Source organism: Lissotriton vulgaris, chromosome 9 (assembly GCF_964263255.1).
Source record: "Lissotriton vulgaris chromosome 9, aLisVul1.2, whole genome shotgun sequence".
NCBI classification, from domain to species: Eukaryota; Metazoa; Chordata; class Amphibia; order Caudata; family Salamandridae; genus Lissotriton; species Lissotriton vulgaris.
In genome coordinates this window covers 819,480,406-819,501,534 of record NC_141697.1, presented here as the reverse complement: position 1 = coordinate 819,501,534, position 21,129 = coordinate 819,480,406, and the positions used below count along the sequence as shown (strand labels likewise).

General features: G+C 45.6%; 1 protein-coding gene across 1 annotated transcript in view; it reads left to right on the top strand.

The window, feature by feature from the left end:
- Positions 1-21,129, top strand: part of CCS (copper chaperone for superoxide dismutase) — a 682,831-nt gene that overhangs the window by 478,712 nt on the left and 182,990 nt on the right. The window lies entirely within an intron of this gene.

Below are 21,129 nucleotides of genomic sequence, written 5' to 3'. Positions count from 1 at the left end.
AGGAATACTTTTCAGTGGATGAACCCAGATGGTATGCAGCAAGAGAAGCAAGCTTGTATAACCATTCACAAATCATTATGCACTCTGTAGCCATATACCACACGAGGCGGTTCACTAGAACCCCCTGGAGCACGAAACAGAAAAGCAAGTAACAGTTCCTAAAGGAGTATACTGTCTCTTCTCAGGTGCAAAGTACAACAGTCGGAGGAGCACCTGGGTGTGAGGTCTACACGGGAGCTGTTGTTAAGACCTTTCAATAAATGGGATGCTTTATTTGTATAGTGACAGATCACTAGAGTAGTCATGTGCCGAATAAGAGGCGTTCTAGAAGATCTGAGAGAAAGGATGGCTCAAAACAGAACAGAGGCTGTTTTGCAAGGAAGTTCTTGAGCATAGTGCTAAGCAAGGCAAAGGTCTAGGAAAAGTTCCTAAATTACGTAAGGTGATTAGGTGGATACGGGTTCCTACCAAGGAACCTTCCAGCATAGAACATAGCCAGATAGGGAAGTCAGTACTATATGCGTTCACCCTTTTCTGCTTTAGCCATTAGGTACCATGCCTCCACAGGATGCCCTGGAAAGAGTGGATAAGTCATTGAGGAAAGAGGGCCAAGTAATCGCTAGAGCTTATCAGCAACCTCAGCTTCTTTGGGTTGCAAACCTAAAAAGAAAGTGACTTTTCAAAAGTAGAAAACCATGGCAGATTAAACAATCAAAGATGCTCCTAACAATCCTGAATTCTACCAAAGCTAATCAGGAGACATAGGGCGCACATTAGATTTCAGCACATAGGTTGAAGCTGTGACGTAGCTAAACATTAGTGAGACACAAGTTTTAGATACTCATCACAATATTTCAGCTGGTCTAGCCCCCAGCCCCAAGTAGATTCTTTTTAAATATAACTATAGCCTAATTCAGAATATGATAAATCATTTGTTTCACTACACTACTGTTTAACAGTGAGTGAGCGAAACATCAGATGTGAATTTTCTGATAGACAGTGATGGAAGAATCAATTTTTCATATATTCCATGTGAATTATTCCTCATTACCAAGCTGGAAATGCATTGTAAACTATAAGAGTGGTGTAAAACAGCATTACTGCAGAGCAATACCTTGCAGTATACTCATAGCACATCCACCTCATTAGGTTGGCCTAAACTTAGGCCAGATAGGTGGCGTTCCACTCCCCAGGTTTTTCTCTGCATGCCATGTGAAGGCAAACAGGTTTAAGGTGAGCGCCACACAAGTCACCCCATACTGGATTCCCCTGAGGGTCTAGTTTTCAGAAATGTATAGGTTTGCTAGGTTTTCCTACGTGCTGGTTGAACTAGGGTTCAAATTCCACAGTTAGGCACTTTGCAAAAAAAGGTTCTGTTTTCACTGTAAAATGGGGTGTGTTCACGTTGCGTTTTTGGCCGTTTTCTGTCCTGGGCACTGGGCCTACCCACACAAGTGTGGTACCATTTATATCAACAGACTTTGAGGAATGGAATGTGGGGTGGGAGGAAGTTTTGTGGATCCACTCAGATTCCAGAACTTTCCATCACTGAAATGTGAGGAAAGTGTTTGTTTTTTTACAAAGTTTGAGGTTTGTAAGAGATTCTGGGTAACAGAACCTGGTGAGAGCCACACAGTCACCCCAACCTGGATTACCCTGGGTGTCTACTTTTCAAATACGTATAGGTTTGCTAGGTTTCTGTATGTGCCATCTGATCTAGTGTTCAAAATCCACAGCTAGGCTCATTGCAAAAAAGGGACCTTTTTCACTGGAAGAATTTGATGTGTCTACGTAGCGTTTTGGGGCTGTTTCCTGTCGCGGACACTAAACCTACCCACACAAGTGAGGCAGCGTTCTTATCAGGAGACTTCAGGGAACAATAGTAATTGTAGAACAAGTGTTATTATCAATTGACTTTCTTTGCATTTCTGCCTTCCAAATGTAAGCCACTTAGTAAAAAAAGAAGTCATTTTGAAAAATTACCTCATGCTTGTATGGGTACCCCCAATTTTGAAGATGTGCAGAAAACCACTACTTATAAATTCTATATTTTGTTCCCATTTCGGAAATATATTGGTTTCTTTGGGGCCTATTTTTCACTCTTTATATTTTACCAAATGAATTGCTATATACCAGGTGCACAATGAACAAGCATTTGCAATGCAATAGGTCTCGCATTAGAAAAGTTTGAGTTATTGGTATTGTAAATGACAATTTTTTTATTTATGTGTTGGTTTTGAAAATAGCGAAATTAATAGCTTTGTCATTTACAATGCCAATAGTTATAACTTTCGCAAATGTGACACATATTGCATTTGTAATGCAGTATGTGTTGTATTTACGTGACTTAGATGTATTGATATTACAAATAACAATGGCTTAATTTTTTTAAATAATTAATACTTAAAAGTTATTGTAATTTATAATGGGAATAGCTTAAACTTTAGTAAATAACTTTTGTGAATATTATGTTCAGTGTACTTTATTGTGACGAAAATCCAAGAACAGAAATGAAATATTAACATATTTTTGTGACATTTGTAATAAGGCTTGAAACATTGATAGAACATATTTGAACTAGTTGTTGTTGAATCGTTGCACAGATTGATGCTGTGGTGCCCCTGAGTGCTGCTGTGGTGCCCCTGAGTGCTGCTGTGGTGCCCCTGAGTGATGCTGTGGTGGTGCGCTAGATAGAGTGAGGGCGATAGATAGATAGAGTGAGGGCGATAGGTAGATAGAGTGAGGGCGATAGGTAGAGTGAGGGCGATAGATAGAGTGAGGGCGATAGATAGAGTGAGGGCGATAGATAGAGTGAGGGCGATAGATAGAGTGAGGGCGATAGATAGAGTGAGGGCGATAGATAGATACAGTGAGGGCGATAGATAGATACAGTGAGGGCGATAAATAGAGTGAGGGCGATAGATAGAGTGAGGGTGATAGATAGAGTGAGGGCGATAGATAGAGTGAGGGCGATAGATAGAATGAGGGCGCTAGATAGAATGAGGGCGATAGATGGATAGAATAATTATGTGCCGTGTAATTATGTGGCACTGAGTGGTATTTGAGTGTATGTTGCATTGAGTGCAGTGTAATTATGTGGCGTGTAATTATGTGGCACGGAGGGGTATTTGGAGTGTATGTTGCGTTGAGCGCAGTGTAATTATGTAGCATATAATTATGTGGCACTGAGGGGTAATATGAGGAGTGTATGTTGTATTCAGTAGAGTGTAATTATGTGGTGTGTAATTATGTGGCACAGAGTGGTATTTGGAGTGTATGTTGCATCGTAATTATGTAGCATATAATTATGTGGCACTGAGTGGTATTGTGTGGAGTGTGTGTAGCATTCAGTAGAGTGTAATTATGTGGTGTGTAATTTTGTGGCACCGAGTAGTATTTGGGGTGTATGCTGCATTGAGTAGAGTGTAAGTATGTTGTGTGTAATTATGTGGCACTGAGTGGTATTTGGAGTGTATGTTGCATTGAGTGCAGTGTAATTATGTGGCGTGTAAAAACATACCCGAAGCAACTGAGCCACCCACCAATTATAGTTTACACATATTATCTGCCACATTCAGGTATGACCAGGTATTTTAAATGTCTTTCTTTGACAAAGTCTAGCATTGTGTCGATTTATATATAATGTCACCTTGTAACTCAAAGCCAGTTTTCGGCATGATTGGTGAAGTGTAGAAATCCCAAGCTCGTGCTGCAGTCCGCCGCCGGCCTGCGACCAGGAAGTCAGGCAGGCCGGGCGGGACAACCGGAAACAGGAAGTAGGAGGGCGGGAGCCTACCCCGCCTCCCACGGAAGAGCCGCGATTGTTTGGAGCACCGGAGCAGGCAGGAGCCTACCCTGCGCCCCGGTGCCGAAGAAGGGAGGAAGAGCCCTGCTGCCGGTGAGAGCCGCTGCACCAAGGAAGCCGGTGAGTGGGGCTTCGCCTTGTTGCTGGGCTGCGGGGGCATGTGTGTGCGCGCGCGTGTGTGCGGCGGCGGGCTGTGTATGTGTGTGAGCGTGCGTGTGTGTGTGTGTGTGTGTGTGTGTATGTGTTTTGGAGTCTGTGTGTATGCGTGTGTGACTGTGGGGGTTGCCTGTCTGGGTGCCTGCGTGTCTATGTAAGTGCGTGTGCGTGTGCATGCATGCGCGTTAGGCTGACTTGCTGGGAGTATGGGAGGGAAGTGCACGGCGTGGCGCAGGACAGAACGTGCGCGTTCGCGCACCCAAATCTGCTCATGACAGTTTCTTGTCCCTCATTCCCCCGCATCGGATAGCTATAAGTCTCCGCCCTGGACGCATCCTTCGGATGCGAATTCCAGGGCGAGACCTAAAAACCATTGCAACACGCAGCTCAGTTATTGGCTCTGGGTTCCTCGGGTTCAAGGTGAACCTACAAGTCCTATATATCCCCATTACCTGCAGGGTCCAGCAGATATAACATTATATTGCTTTCAAAACACTATCATACTCAGAAGAAGTTACAGGTGAAAACGTTTGCACACATGGCTGTTTTTTTCAACTCCTTTTCAATAGTTCTTATTTTCAACTGTTAGTTTCTATAAAAAAAACTTGAAGGATCTACACAAATGACCCCTTGCTGAAATCAGATTTTTTTGTCTAGTTTCTAGAAATGTATAGCTTCCTGGGATCCATTATTGGTTTGACACCCATTTCTACCATTAACTTGAAGGAGGTTGATGGCACACACAAAAAGGAAAAATAGGCTATGTCCCAGTAAAATGCCAAAACTGTATAGAAAATGTTGGTTTTCTGGCAAAGTCTGCCTGTCCCTGAAAGCTGAAAAGATTCTGATTTCAGCACCACAAACACTTTGTTGATGCCATTTACAAGGAAAAAAAGCAGATGCTTTCTTCTGCCGCATTTGTTTCCCATTAAATGTAGCTAAATTTTGGCTAATTTCTGGGTCCCCCTCAGGGGAATCCACAAACCCTGGGAACCGTTAGACTCCTCTGGGTATTGGAAAAAAGGGTGCAAATCTGACTTGGATACCTTATGTGGACAATAAGTTACAGAGGCCTAAGCGTAAACTACCCCAAATAGCCGAAAAAAGGCTTAGCATAGGCCTAGCAGCGAAGGGTTTAAAAGAAAGACTCACAAGCATGTTTTGTATTTAAATTAAAATTATATCAAACTTTTTGATAATCACTATTATTAAACATTGTGTGAATTATTGAAATATACATAAGATTACAAATGCTTGTGATTTTTGGAAAACAGTCATAGATTGGCTTTATATGTATTCATATGCTCACTTCTTGAGAAAAGCCAATAGGCTCACTTGTTATATTTTGGTTTGTGACTGTTTGACAAAGTCAGTAAGTCTGCCAGAGTGTGGCCAAGACCTGCGAGACCAACTGCTGTCTTTGCATTCCAGAGGGTTTTGCGTGGTGTGAGGATGGTTGCTGCCAAATGGTGCACTGCCAAAAACAGTGTTCAGTGGAGATTGGCTGGCGGCAGGGGGGTTGAATACGGAGACGGGCGGCAGGTCAGGCCCTGCGGCCATGGGGTTGATTGCCTGTGACCAACCCCACACCATGCTGACTGCCAGAGGTGTAGCAATAAAATATTACTTTGTTAAAAAAAAGCATAGAAATTCACTGAAGAGAACAAAAGTTTAATGTGATGTTATAGTTAAGAATTATAAATATCAGTTTCAGTTTATAAACTTTATTTCGATTTTAAAAAAATCACAAAAGTTGTCACAATACAACAATAAAAGCCGGGTTAGCCATAGCAAATAATCACTGGGTCGAAAGACTTAATTGTACAAGAACATATCACGTTCATCTTTAAAATAATAAATAACACAATATAAAAACTAGTTCTAAAAACTAACCCTTGTTAGCGGCCTATACTTAACATGATAGAAAATTATCCATCTACTGTTAAAATACATCAAATGAAACATAAAATGCCACATTCAATAATAATACAATATCACATACTATACAATGGATTTGATTACTTAAACCTTCCACCAGTCCACCGAGTTACCCACACCTGGCCCAAAAACGTAGCTGTTGCCATCATAATTGGCCCATCTAAGGATGTTTTTAATATTCTATACACCTCTTTGTATTCTCTAATACTCAAAACTAAACAAATTGGTTTCAGCCAGCGTCGCCTCTGTACGCTATATGCCGGGCATGCAAAACAAATGTGTGGTATAGATTCAACCCTATCTGAGCAGTATGGGCAATTACTACTACTTGCGTCTAATTTAGAATACCTCGAAATAAAGACCTTGGTGGGTAATGAGCCTACTCTGAACTGATGGAATAATTTCCTATCACGAGGGGAGGTAATTATATCCCAATACTGCTCAAGTTTAGGTTCACTTGATCTCAAGGAATGTATTAGTCAGGGTCAGACCAGTGGAAACTGTAAACCGTCTAAGGTTTATCATATGCCAGTAGGCAGCCTTTAGTTCTGCTTTACTTGGAAATGAGCTTGCTGAAGGGGAGGTCCACAGGCAACTCAACCCCAACTCATAAAGAATGTTTCTAACACAACTGAACCAGAGGAGCTTCTTGTTCACATCAAGCTCTCTGACTTCTAACAATTATAAATATATTTTACTTTACATAACAAACCTTAGAAATTCACTGAAAAAACATAAGTTAAAGGTTTATGTTAGCTGAAAATGTAATTGACAATATTGTGTTTTAAACTCAAAAACACTGAAATTCACTAGTTATAGTTATCTCTAGTAACTCTAACTCATACCTTGAAGTAACTATCCCCTTACCAAAACTGGGTTTGGGCTCAAAACAGTAAGGCCAAGCCTCAATTTAATAAAAAACTAAACAATTGCCAATACTGATACCTTATTCCTGCTCATTCAATTTCGAGAGGCAATGTTGAAAGTCCAACAACATGTACCATAGTCCACCTTTTCAGTCTGAAACAAATCCTTTTCTTTATTTAATTTGTTTTTACATCTCAAAATTGTACATTCTATGAATCATCGAATCATTATACATTGCACCTATGAACATTAAAATACATTCTCTAACTCATCAAACATTCCTCCCACTTCATCCCATTCTATACATTCATATTCTGTTCTCATTCACTCAACACATCACCAGCATTCACCCTACACAAATTAGTTCTTCTTTTTAGAACCGTTCCAATACATGCAATAGAAGACGAATTATAACACAAATGTACTATATCAAAAACTTTGTACACAATCCTTATGGCAGAAAAAACTGGTCTACACGTTTCAAACTCTTTCAATTCGTGGAGTTCTCATCAGGACCTAAATGCTGCAAAGCAAACAAAAAAAAATTTTTCAGTCACTATAGATGCCCATCTCCTCCAATTACCCTCTATGGCCCTTTGGTTGGTGTTGCTTACCTTCACTTTAACCAGAATCTGGTAACTATAAATTGCCCCCTTGCCATGCACTGCTAATTACCTCCTATAATGTATCTTGCATGACAGTTTTCTTTAACACCATTTATGACATCACTGCGACATCTGAAACAACATCGATGACAACACTGTGCAAGGCAGGGATGTGAGTTATACTCAGGGTGGTCATGAAGGGGTTAAAAAGTTGATGTATCTGCAAGGTTGGTCCTTTAGGAAGAACTCCCAATTGTGTCCCGCGGTGCCATAAATGTAAAGAATAATGGTTACTGATTGGCTGAAAGAGCCTTTTCGGTCCTGCGGGACTGAACAATTTGGCTGTCTGCATCTTGAAAAAAAATGTTGCCGCTGCTATTACAGGACAAGAGACTCTGTCCTCCCTCCTGCACTGTGGCCAGGACCCTGGACCAACCCCATGCCTAACGCCATGCATGGTGAGGAGTTGGCCCGCCACATTTAGTTAGGCACATGGTCTGAACACAGTCCAGGTCCTTTGTCCAACCCTATACCATGCACGCCGAAGGTCTGCATGGCGGTGGGGTAGTGCGCCTGTTGGACATTGGGGATAGGGCCTAGCTGCAGGCCAGTACATGCCCAACTTCATGCATGGCCGACTGGGTGATTGCGTCACTCGTGGAAAGTTGGATGCAGAGCATGGCCAGAGGTCGTGTCTTTGCGGCCACACCACAGCTGAGCACTGCCAATAGCCGTGCTCATTGGGGCAAGCTGGGGGAGTATAATAAAAATACTCTGAAAATACCAAAGGTGTCCTAGTTGGGTATGGTAATACGATTCCAATGTAAAAAAACAAACGAGTTCACTGGAACAACCATAGGAAATCCACTAGTTACAGTTAAGCTTTATTGGCCTACCTATAACTTTCACTCCAGCGATGCACTGCTTTTAACCTCACATATTACATCAGTCATTGATGACCTTAAACGTTTCGTCATAGATGATATCACAATTACATCATCCAGCGGATATGACAGTTTACCATACACTTTTTATACTGGAAATTATTCAGCAATGTACACGTAGACCCAATTTACATAACCTTTGTAGAACTAATGGACATAATGTTTCATAACAAACAGAATAAGCAGAATATGAATCTTATCTGTGAAATCATCCACATTAAGTACATTTTATGTTTATTTTTTGTTTTGTACTGTTACTGAGGTGCATAAAAGATGTAATGACTGTAGAATTATTGAGATCTAGAAGTTATTAGACTTTAAATACCATTCAAAAACAGTGTTTTATCTCATTGAGATCAATCAATCAATCAAGAAATTTGTATAGCGCGCTACTCACCCGGGGGGTGGGTCTGCTACTACTCGAACAGCCAGGTCTTGAGTTGCTTCCTGAAGGAGAGGTGGTCTTGGGTCAGACGAAGGTGGATGGGGAGGGAGTTCCACGTCTTGGCTGCCAGGTATCAGAAGGTTCTTCCTCCCATGGTGGCTTTCCGGATGCGTGGAACGGCGGCGAGGGCGTGGCTGGTCGATCGTAGCTGACGGGTGGGAGTGTAGAAGGTCAGGAGGTTGTTGAGGTACCTGGGGCCCAGGTCGTGGAGGGCCTTGTGTGCGTGGGTGAGGAGTCGGAACGTGATTCTCTTGCTGACAAGGAGCCAGTGGAGGTCTCTCAGGTGTCCGGAGGTGTGGCTGTGACGGGGGATGTCCAGGATGAGTCGTGCGGATGCGTTCTGGATTCGTTGGAAACTTTACTGAAGTTTGGCTGTGGTTCCGGTGTAGAGGGTGTTTCCGTAGTCCAGTCGGCTGGCGACGAGGGCCTGGGTGACCGTCTTCCTGGTTTCGGTGGGGATCCAGCGGAAGATCTTACGGAGCATGCTTAGGATGTTGAAACATGATGATGAGACGGCGTTGACTTGTCTGGTCATCGAGAGTGAGGAGTCCAGGGTGTATCCCAGGTTGCGTGCGTGGTCCGTTGGTTTGGTTGCGCTGCCAAGGGCCGGGGGCCACCATGAGTCGTCCCATGCAGAGGGTGAAGATCCGAGGATGAGGACTTCCGTCTTGTCTGAGTTCAGTTTCAGGTGGCTGTTCATCATCCATTCGGCTACGTCTTTCATCCCTTCGTGTAGGTTGGTTCTGGCGGTGGCTGGGTCGTTGGTGAGGGAGAGGATCAGCTGGGTGTCGTCAGCGTAGGAGATGATGTTGCTACTTCATGTGACATAGAATTTTAAGTGAACTGCTTCACATCTGTACAGTACCCAATAATAAGGCATAGACAATGACTCTCTGTAGACAACTCTTTGTAGTATGCAAGAAGTACCCTAAACATGTTCTTGAAATGAGCAGAATGGTGTACACTATTTAACAACTTTTACAATCGTACTGAGACTTGAACAGTCTTTGTCATCCATAGATTATGTATTCTACAGCAATGTGTAATGTCTCAGAATTTTACTGAACTTATGCAAATAGTTGTGTGATGTAACCACGCAGCCTGAATAACGACTGCGTCTTAACCACGCATTCCTTTACCAGGCACACCTTTACCACAAATAATCATAATAAAGGCATGTATGTTAAAGGGGCATATGTGGCTAAGGTTGCCACCCCCCCCCCCCCCCACAGCCCTAAGGTACAAATTCCCCACCTACGCCCAAAGGTGCAAATACCCCTACCCCCATGCAATGCCCTCCCCCTACCCTGATGCCTAAAACAATGTCTCTTATCCCGCTCCCTTCACCAGACCCTGCCCATCCCTGACCCAGCCCTAAAAACTGCACTGCCCTCCCATTAAGCCCTAAAAACTTCCCCGACAACCCATTCCCCTCCCCCTGCCCTGAGGTCTAATACCATAACCCCTAATTACAAAACTACCCCAACACTCCCCCAGCCCTAAAAGCTACTCCGACTGCTCCAGCCCTGAAAACTACTCCTGAACCCCAGCCCTAAAAACTTGCACCACCCCCCCAGTCATGAAACTTGCACCCCCCAGCCCTGACAACTAGCACCACCCCAGGCCCTAACACCCTAAGAACTAGCCTCAAACCCCCCCCAGGCATGAAAACAACCTCCAACCCCCCCTCCCTGAAGTCTAGCCCCAAATCCCCACCAGCAATGAAGACTACCCCAGACTCACCCCAGCCGAGAAAAGTACCCCAACCCAACCCCAACCCACAAAACTTCCCCGACCCCCAGCCTAAAAAACTACACCCGATCCACCCACAAAACTACCCCGACCCATCACCCATCCCCCAACACCAACCCACACCCCAGCCCAAAAAACATTCCAGGCCCATCTCCCAGCCCACAAAACTACCCCGACACCCCAAACCGACTAAAATACCCTGAGCCACCCCCCCAGCCCCACTTACCTCACCGTGGATCTCTCTCTGCTTCTGTCCAATGCTGCCCTCAACCCACAAAAGATTCTCGACCCACCCCCGCCCACAAAACATCCTGACTCACCCCTCAGCCCACAATACAAGCCTGAGCCACCCATTGCCCACAAAACATTCCAGACCACCCCCCAGCCCACAAAACTACCCCACTTATCTCACCTTTCTCTGGTTCTGTCTGTCCGTTCTGCAGCTAGACCGCTCAAATGCCTTAACCACGCACATGCGTGGTTAAGGCATACGTGGTAGGCCTTACGGAGTCGAAACACTTGTGGTTTAGACCACAGCATTCCAACTGTTTCCCTATGCAAATAATTGTCCACACTTTACAGATCTATAGATTTGTATGTACTGACTTGGGGTATACATGCACCTTGCAATTTGAGTGATGACTGTTTTAAAAAAACAATGTAAGCAGTTCAAGCCTAATAAACTGCTCCTTTAAAGATTCGTGTGTGCCGTCCTTCTGTTTTCATAAGTTTGTGAAGCAGGGTGCTTATATATATATATATATATATATATATATATATATATATATATATATATATATATATATATATATATACACATTATCTACTGGTGGTCGCCAGTAGATAGTTATAGTTAGGACCTATTACCCACAGGAAATCCGCAACATTCTATTTCGAATAATTTTGGCGCCGATTGACGAATCAGTACAAAAAAGGTTTGGTCTGAGTTAAAACAGTATCAAATAATTTCAAATAAACACCCACTCACCATTGAATTTGAAAATGGGTCGATTGACGAATCTGCGCAAAATTTTCCAAACTTTTGGCCAGCTCCGGTCCACTCCTATCTTGAAAAAGGGGGGTCCTAAATCGCGTTTTCCCCATGCAATTTCCCATAGGACCTTTAGCCACAGCTACAGCCCGAACTGCTGAACGGAACTACACCAAATTTGGCAAAGAGGTAGTCCTTGGTTCAGACTCGTGCCTTTTGCTTATTAGGTGTAAATCCGTTCAATAGTTCCTGAGAAAATGACAGTTAAAGTCATTTATATATCTATGGGCACAGTGGATCCGCGGACCTATCCTCGTACCCTAAGCTGTGCACAAGCTGTATTTTAATTGGCTGTCAACACTCCGAATCCGGAAGTGTTGGCCGCCAAAGAAATCAACGAAAAAACATTGCAAAACGCGAAAAGGGGGCAGGGTAGACACACCCTGACCCCCTAGGCCTGCTCAGGGGTTCCCACAAGGACTCCCAGGGCCAAAAATAAATGTTTAAATAAAATTGCGGGATGCGCGTAGGATCCACACATCCTACCGATAAAATAAAAAAAACAGCGGTCTCCCACGCTAAATACTTTATTTGCCCCTGGGGGGGCCAAATCCCGGGGGCATTATTAAGAAAAATAGTGGGGGGGGGTCCCAATCCCCCCCACACCACCCCGGGGACCGCCAACCCCCGGGGTTCTTAGTTAATATATGTGGGGGGCTCATGGCCCCCCAGTAGCCCCAAGGACCGCCACCCCCGGGGCTTGTTTAAAATGGGTGGGGGGCTCTCAGCCCCCACCAACCCCGGGGACCGCCACCCCGGGGCTTTAAAACATTAGGTGGGGTGCTCTGAGGCCCCCAGCCCCGGGGACCGCCACCCCCAGGGCTTTAAAACATTAGGTGGGGTGCTCTGAGGCCCCCCCAGCCCCGGGGACCGCCAACCCCAGGGCTCAAATTTAATGTATGCGGGGGGCTCATGGGCCCCCCCGCAGCCCCAGGGACCACCACCCCCTGGAGCTACTTTGAAATGGGTGGGGGGCTCTCAGGCCCCCCCAGCCATGGACTGCCAGGGACTGCCAACCCGGTGCTTAAAAACATTTGAAAAGGGGGGCTCTGAGGCCCCCCCAGCCCCGGGGACCGTCACCCCCCCGGGGCTTCTGAATAATATGGAAGGGGGGCCGCGCAGCCCCCTCCTGGAGCCCTTGATGGCCCTGGGGACCTCCACCCCCCAGCGCCGACTCCTGCCGTGTCCCAGGGTGACCACCACCCACGGAACACTGCTGTTTGCAATGGCAGGGAGGGAGTCTCGCGACTCCCACCCTGCCATTGCAAACTGCTTTGCTACATTGAAGCGAGAGCAGGGAAACCTGCTCTCACTTCAATGAAGCAAAGGACATTGCTTTTCCATATGGGGAGCAGCATGTTAGCTGCTCCCCATATGGAAAAGCAATGCCGGCTACCGCAGGAGGCGGGGAGCCGGTGGGACCAAGGGGGGATTGGAGACTCCCCATTGTCCCCAACGGTGAGGGCCAGCCCCGGGGGATGGAGTCCCCGGGGCTATTAGTTGTCCGGGAGGGGGGCCATGCGGCCCCCTCCCAAAAATGATTTTTTTTTTAAAAAGGCCCATGCCCCAGGGGATGGGTCCTTGGGGCAGACTATGGCCTCAGGAGGGGGGCCATGGGGCCCCCTTCCAGATGTTTTAATAAAAAATAAAAAAAATTGGGGGCAGGCCCTGGAGGATGGGGTCCCCAGGGCCAAAAAATTAGAAAAAAGGGGGGCTACACAGCCCCCGTTCTTCAAAAAAAATATTTTTAAAAACGGGATCGCGGCCGGAGGCCACGCCCCCTTATTGCACCACTCTGCAAACGCGCCCCCTGGCGCATTTGCAGAGGGGCAACAAATTCCCCTTGAATACTGGAAGTCCCTGGAGGCCAACTAGCCCACCAGGTACTTTCAGTATGTGCCAGGAGGCTGCGTTGCAGAGAGGTGTTCTGAGGCCACGTCCCTTTTTACACCTCTCTGCAACGCAGTTCTGTGGCGCTTACTGGAGGTAGCTGGTGGGCTAGTTGCACCCCAGGGACCTCCAGTATTCAAGGGGAGTTAATCCCCCAACCTAAAACACGCCATGGGGCGCGTTTGCACAGTGGTGAAGGGAGGGGGCGGGGCCTGAGTTCACATGTGTGCAAGCACGCCCTGTGGCGCGGTTTAAGTTGGGGAATTCGTTCCTTGTCAATACTGAGGGTCCCTAGGGGCCAACTAGCCCACCAGGTACCTCTAGTACCTCTAGTAAGCGACACGGAGCTGCGTTGCAGAGTGTTGTAAAAAGGGGCGTGGCCTCTGAACACCTCTCTGCAATGCAGCCCCCTGGCGCATACTAGAGGTACCTGGTGGGCTAGTTTGCCCCCAGGGGACCTCAGGATTCAAGGGCACTTAATCCCGCAACTTAAAACGCGCCACAGGGCATGTTTGCACACATGTCACCTCAGGCCCCTCCCCCTTTCTTCACCATTGTACCAATATTCCTCTAAAATCAGCCGAACTACGAATTCCAATTTACTCACCTGTTATCAGGAGAGAACCCAGTGCGGCATCTTTTAGCCCAGCACTGACCCTGAAAAGTAATTCTAAGCGTACTTACAGTAACTTGCATTTCCTTCCTTAGGAATCCATTGTGTGGTTTTCAGCAGAAAAGTTTCTAAGTGTTGATTTTTGAAAAGTACAAATATTCCTCTAAAATCAGCCGAACTACGAATTCCGATTTACTCACCTGTTATCAGGAGAGAACCCAGTGCTGCATCTTTTAGCCCAGCACTGACCCTGAAAGGTAATTCTAAGCATACTTACAGTAACTTGTATTTCCTTCCTTAGGAATCCATTGCGTAGTTTACAGTCGAAAAGTTTCTAAGTGTCGATTTTTGAAACGTACAAATATTCCTCTAAAATCAGCCAAACTGCGAATACCGATTTACTCACCTGTTATCAGGAGAGAACCCAATGCTGCATCTTGAAGCCCAGCACTGACCCTGAAAAGTAATTCTAAGCGTACTTACCAGTAACTTGTATTTCCTTCCATTGGAATGCATTGTGTGGTTTTCCGCAGAAAAGTTTCAGTGTTGATTTTTGAAACTTACAAATATTCCTCTAAAATCAGCTGAACTACGAATTTTGATTTACTCACCTGTCATCAGGATAGAAGTCAGTGCTGCATCTTTGAGCCCAGTACTGATCATGAAAAGTAATTCTAACCGTACTTACCAGTTACTTGAATTTCCTTCCATAGGCTAACATTGACTGGTTTCACTTGGAAATTCTTCTAATTGTGGAGTTTTTGAACTTTAAAAAATTCCTATAAAATCAGCAGAACTACGAATTACGATTTACTCACCTAATATCAGGAGTGACCTCAGTGCTGCTTCTGTGAGCCCAGTACTGATCCTGAAAAGTAATTCTAACCATAACTTGTATTTCCTTCCATAGGAATCCATTGTTCTCACCAGAAAGATTTCTAAGTGTCTATTTTCACAAACTAAAAATATTCCTAAAAAATTGCCTGTATGACTTAAACACATTCTTTCGACTGTTTACAGGAGATGCACTGTGCTGGAACCTGGATCTACTACTGAGTAATAAAAAATAACGTTAACACTACTTAACTAATAAGTGGATTTCCTCCCATAGGATAACATTGGTGATTCTATGTGAAAAAGTTTCTGTCATCTTTTAAAATACAATAATATTCCTTAAAAATCACTACTGTAACCAAAACGCTTTTACTCAACTGTTTACAGGTGATGTCTCAGGACTGAATTTAGGATCCAGTCCTGTGGTTAGAAAAGCAATCCAAAAAGTAATTAATTACATTTAACTAGAAATTCACTTCGACCTCAATGTTGCATTGTGTTTGAAATTGAGTTGCCCATTGCAACAACTGTAACTACTGTACTTAAAAGTCTATTGCCTATTTGTAAAGTATTTAAACTAAAGTAATTCATTCTGAGAAAGTATATTTTGTAATGTAATGTATAATGTAATTATGATGTAATTTAAAAAATAAAATATCTAAAAATAAACTGTTTAAAAAATTTTAGAAAATCAGTATAAAAAAATAGAAATAACAATAAATACATTTAAAATTGTCATTTACAAAACCTTTGAAGTTCACTGAAAAAAACATAGGTTTCAGACATGTTATAGTTAGGAATTAGCATTTAAAAAACCTTTGAAATTCACTGAAAAAACCATAGGTTTCAGACATGTTATAGTTAAGAACTAGCATTTAAAAAACCTTGGAAATTCACTGGAAAAACCATAGGATTTTAAGGGTGTTAAAGTTAGCTGGACTTTTCACTCGTATAAAACCATTGAAATTCCCCCGTTATAGTTAGTTGTACTAACTATAACTCGCGCGCCCGCAATCCACTGCTGATGATGTCACACATTACATCATTCATGACTTGGTCAGTGAAATATATATATATATATGTGATCAAGGCCGCATGTCTGGCTGCCGAAACGCGTCATTTGGACATCTGATGATGTGATTAAACATGTTTAAGCACTAAGTCTTGCCTGTGGAGTCTGTTTCCTGGTTTGGCGCTACTGTTAAGGTTGGTCGCACTGCTGGGACTAACGTGGGTTATATATCTCTCCATAGCCCCCATATGGGTTGCCAGTCCTTCACATGTTCATAATGCTTCCTTTTGCCAATGCACGTCTGACCATAAAGCACTCTACTACACTGGGTCTGTCGATCCGCCAATGCTGCCGGAGTAAGCACTCCGTAGCCGTATTATTTGAAACAAAAAACAGTTGCCCCCATGCGAAGTGCACTCTGCAGACAGACTTTTATTCCAAACAGAGCTGTCACTCAACACAGCAAACTTTACCTGTGGTCAAGGACTGCTATGTCTGAAACGCGTTAGGCTGATGGAATTTCAAGGCAATAGAAGTTCCTGCTTGTGCTATGTTCCAAATAACAGTAAGCCGTTTGGGAGTACGTTTTCATCGAGGGAACCTCTTTCTTTGCAAAGGTTAAAGCCAGCCCATCCGTGGAGGCGCACCACCGCAGAAACCAGTGGGCCTAGTGACTTTTACTGTTAGTCACTTTTTGAACAATCAGCCTGGAGGTGATTACCAGCACAGCAAGGAATGGGACATTGTTTTAGCCCACTGGAGGCTTTTTGAACGTACTTATTGCATACAGTTGGCAGACCCACTGAGGTTAGAAGGCGTTGTGTGGGACTACCTTTACCAGCATGCACTAGCATAATAATATGACGGCCTATCAGGCGGGACTCTATTCAAAAGTTTTTCAGGTGCCTGCAATCATGCTACTGCCTCTCTGTGCTTTACCTGTGATCAAGGACTGCTATGTCTGAAACGTGTTAGGCTGATGGAATTTTAAGGCAATGGAAGTTCCTGCTTGTGCTCTGTTCCTAATATAAGTAAGCCTCTTGGGAGTGCGTTTCAGTCGAGAATATATATGTACACATTAATATATATATGTATGTATATATATATATATATATATATATATATATATATATATATTAATGTATAATGTTATGCATGAGGACATTTATCTGCTGAGTATTTCTATAGCATTTCAGTGTACCTCATTAGAAATCCCCATTGCTACACCATGTCAGCCGACGCGCTGAGATGGGCGGGAGCTGGGGGCCCTGGACATCTCGGAGGTGCTTGGTCGTGCCATGGCGTCTTCGGTTGCCCTTTGCCGCCATGCATTGCTCCGGGACAGTGTGTTCCAGGAACATGTTCGGGAACGGTTGGTGGATCTTCCCTTTGATGGCACTCTTCTGTTCCACGCGCCGGCAGACTCAGCCATCCAGAGGTTCTTGGCGGGGCTTCGGCCTCCTCCTCCTCCTCCCCCTCAGTGATCTATAGGTTGATCCGGTTCTTGGGCACTATTGTTTCGTTGGGGCGGGTCACCCCAGTTGTGTGATCTGTATAATTCATGTGCCTACGAGTCCTCTTTTATTGGGTCTGTTGGCTGCTGGACGGCCCTTTTTGCTGCGTCTTTTTGCTAGGTTTATCTGCACCAGATTGCCCCCGAGATTAGGCCTTCTGTTGTTTGCTCTTGGCTGCTTGACAAGCCTTCTAGGGGGCTTTTTCCTGCGGTTCTTTCTGTTGTCCTCTGCTGCGGAAGTTTCTTCCTAAGAGGTTTCCCATGTTTTGGGACCAACATACCCCAGGTGGGCTGGTGGTAGCTGTTATATAGCATTTTCTGTACTTGGAAGTTGTGGTCGCCTTCGGGCCTCTGCTCTCCCTGTACGTTGCAGGTGCAATCCCTTCTAGGTGGTTGGAATGCCTTTGGCAGCGCCCCGGGGTAACCTTTTCCGAGGTCGTTGCACTGTAGCCTGGTCTGCCTTGCCGTCTGCGGTTTGGCATCATGGCTCTGGTTCCATCTCTTTATGTGTCATGTGTGCAGACCCCTTCCTGAGTTGTGTCCAGGATCTTCTTCTTTTCGCCTTCTGGCTCTCTGTCTTGTGGGCTGAGCTGGATTTCTGTTCCTCTCTCTTTTAGGCGCACCCTGCCCGGTCTTCCTGGGTGTCCCTGGGCTGCTCTTTCTGCTTCCGCCTGCTGTATCGCTGTAGTCACTGCTCTGTCTGGTCTATTGACTTTTAGCTGTGGTGGGATCAGCTGCCCTCTTCGTGGGATGTTTTCCTGGGTGTGGGCGGGGGAGGGAGGGGGTGGGAACTTGCCTACTTTCTGACTTGTCTCCTTGGGGTCTCTGGGTTGATCTTCTTCCTCTTCCTTGGCCCTGGATGGAGTTTGTTGTTGCCTGATGTAGGCGTGGGGTGCTTTGGCCTCCCCTCACCTTGCCCTGTTCCCTCTGCGGAGTGTGAACTGGCTTCCCCTTCTTTCTGCTTCTTCTTCTTCTTTCCCCCTTGGGATCGGTGGTGTTCTGACTGTAGGGGTTCCCCTTGCCTGGGGGGACAGGGCTCCTCGCCCTGTCCGTCGACTTGTTTCCCTATGGGACCCTCTATTATGTCCAGGCTGGTGAGATCCTCTCGCAGACCCTCCTTCCCCGTGGGTATAGCTAGGGTATCTATTCTACATTAAGGAATCTGCGGCTAGTAGTCTCTATCAGATGTACAAGTTACTTACCTTCAGTAACGATGCATCTGGTAGAGACGATTCTAGCAGCAGATTAATTCACGACCCACCCTTCCTCCCCGTTCTGCGAGAGCCATTATCTTGCTCTTCTGCACTCGCCTGTCTCTGGGTGCTTTGTCTTCTGCGAGTGCCTATTTCATTCCTCCCTAGCGAGATGCTTGTTGGTGGGTTTGCATCATTCCTCCTTTCTGGTGCTGGACTGATAGGTTCATGGATGCTCCTGCGTCCCTACACTCTGGTGTTTCCAGTAATTGGCCTACTCATATGTCCCCCTCCCTTTTCCTTGTCTGGAGTTTCTGACTCATGTGCAGTCCTCTGAGTTGGGGTCTCTAGGCTGGGCTTCAGCCGTGGCTCCTTTCAAGGAATGCGACTCTCCTTGGTGGTGTTGTCTTGGGGTATATTGTCGTTACTCTTCTGTCCTTCACTGTTAATGGACTGTGTTTGCAGGCTTCCTTAGTTTGCTGCACAGTTTTTCATATGCTTTTCCTGTATCTAGGGGGAATGTTGTAGTTGTTTGCAGGGCTGCTTTGCAGTGGCTGTGCTCTGCTCTTCCCTGCTATGACTTTCGGTGCCATGGTTCCTGGCACTTTCCCGAATGGGCAGTTCCCCTTCATTTGTTTCCTTTCTTTCTGTTTATCTGCGGTTCCGCACACTGTACCCATATTTCCACAGTTTTTGTTTGTGATGGCTCCGCGTTGTGGCGCGGAAAAGTTCTCCGCAGAAAACTGATGTCAGTGTGCCGGGGTGGGGCTTATGTGACCTCGCTGACTTCATGCCCGCGGACAACGTCCGGGCGGAGTCACGCGGTACCGCCCCCTCCCTGGCGCGCAGAGATGCTGGGAAAAGATAAGTTTTCCGGATCTAGTCTCATGCCTGGGGATAATTCTAATTTAAGGAATCTGCAGCTAGAATCATCTCTACGAGATACATCGTTACCAAAGGTAAGTAACGTGTCCACCAGGATGAGACTGGGACCAACCTGTTTGCCTATCCACCTGAGGTGCATCGCAAGATTGAATTTACTTTGCGGCTTCTCCTCCTGCGTTCTTCGCAGCAGCAAATCTCTTTCAGTGGTCCTTCGCTGAAAGGGTATCTGGCCTTGTGGATCTGTCTTCGGCTACAGCTCTCTACCTCAGCCGCTGGAGAATTTCAGCTTCTATTTCAGAGACTAAATCTGAACAGACATATTCACCGCAACTTTAACGCAAGGCTATCCAATGACGATGCTTCCGCTTCAGATAGCTCCTACAGCCTTGCCCTGCTAAACTTTACCTTCTCAGAACATTTTGGAGAAGTGTGGCTCACCGGTTAGAGGAGGCAGTCCCTGATGCAGAGGCCAGACCCGGGACCAGGGTTCAATCCCCGACGCGGCAGGGCCTTGAGCTCAAAATGGCCACGGACTCGATAATTCTCGCCTCGGTGCCTACTCGAATCGTGGGTTCACACTCTGCAACTCTGGGCAATAGCTTGCTTAATCTCCACTACGGCCCCACCGCGATGGGATGCCTGGTCTTCACCTTGGGGATGCCCAGTAGGGGTAATCTCGCAGGGAAAGGCCAGGCCGGGTACCCAAAGCTAGCGCCTTGAGACCTTACGGTGAAAAGCGCTATATAAGAAAGTATGATTTACGATTTATTTACGATTTAGTTCAAGTACATAATTGAAGAGAGGGTGGACTATTTCGTAGATAAATTGAATCAAGAGTCCAACAATCAACTGACTGCAACATTGTGGGAAATGGCAGTGAAAGACCTTAGAGAAAACTTAGCCACAAAGACAACTAAAAGGCAAAATAAACCCACTACCAATACACCCCGTTTTATTGGGCACAGGGAAACCACAATGCAAATTAAACAACTTACTGCGCAGGCGTGCCTATGATGACACTGACCACAAATCTCTTTGCAAGAACATATCGATCACTCGCAAGGAGTACAGGAAAGCAAGATTCACCTACCTGAAGATGAAAGAAGATCACCTCTGGGCAACCGCTCACGAAATAATAAAATCAAAGGACCAAAGAAGATTCAGGAGCTGGGTAAATAAGGGTGCCATATCTGGCCAACCATCAACTGCCATCTCAATATTGCTCCTGCTGAATTGGAGGCTCACATTGAAACACTCTACGTAGAGCCCATTAGCAACAATTGGCTTGGCCACCACAGCTCTAGCCACATCAACCCTCACATTGGACCGGAGCCCACCATTAAGATCACAGCAACCCAAGTCACAGTTATTATAAAAGAAATGCACCCAGGAGGGCCGCCGGGCCCAAATGGCATCCCAACAAAGGTGTACAAAACCTCGACACACAAGTGGGCTGTACTTTTGGCTACCCTATTCAAGGCATGCAGAATGGGCAGGCCCATTCCAGACTCCTGGTGAGGCTCTCTTGCTCCTATCCACAAAAAAGTTATTTGGTCAATCCCGGATAACTACTGGATGATCGCCCTTCTTGACGTCAAAGGGAAGGCCTGTGCAAGCACTCTACTT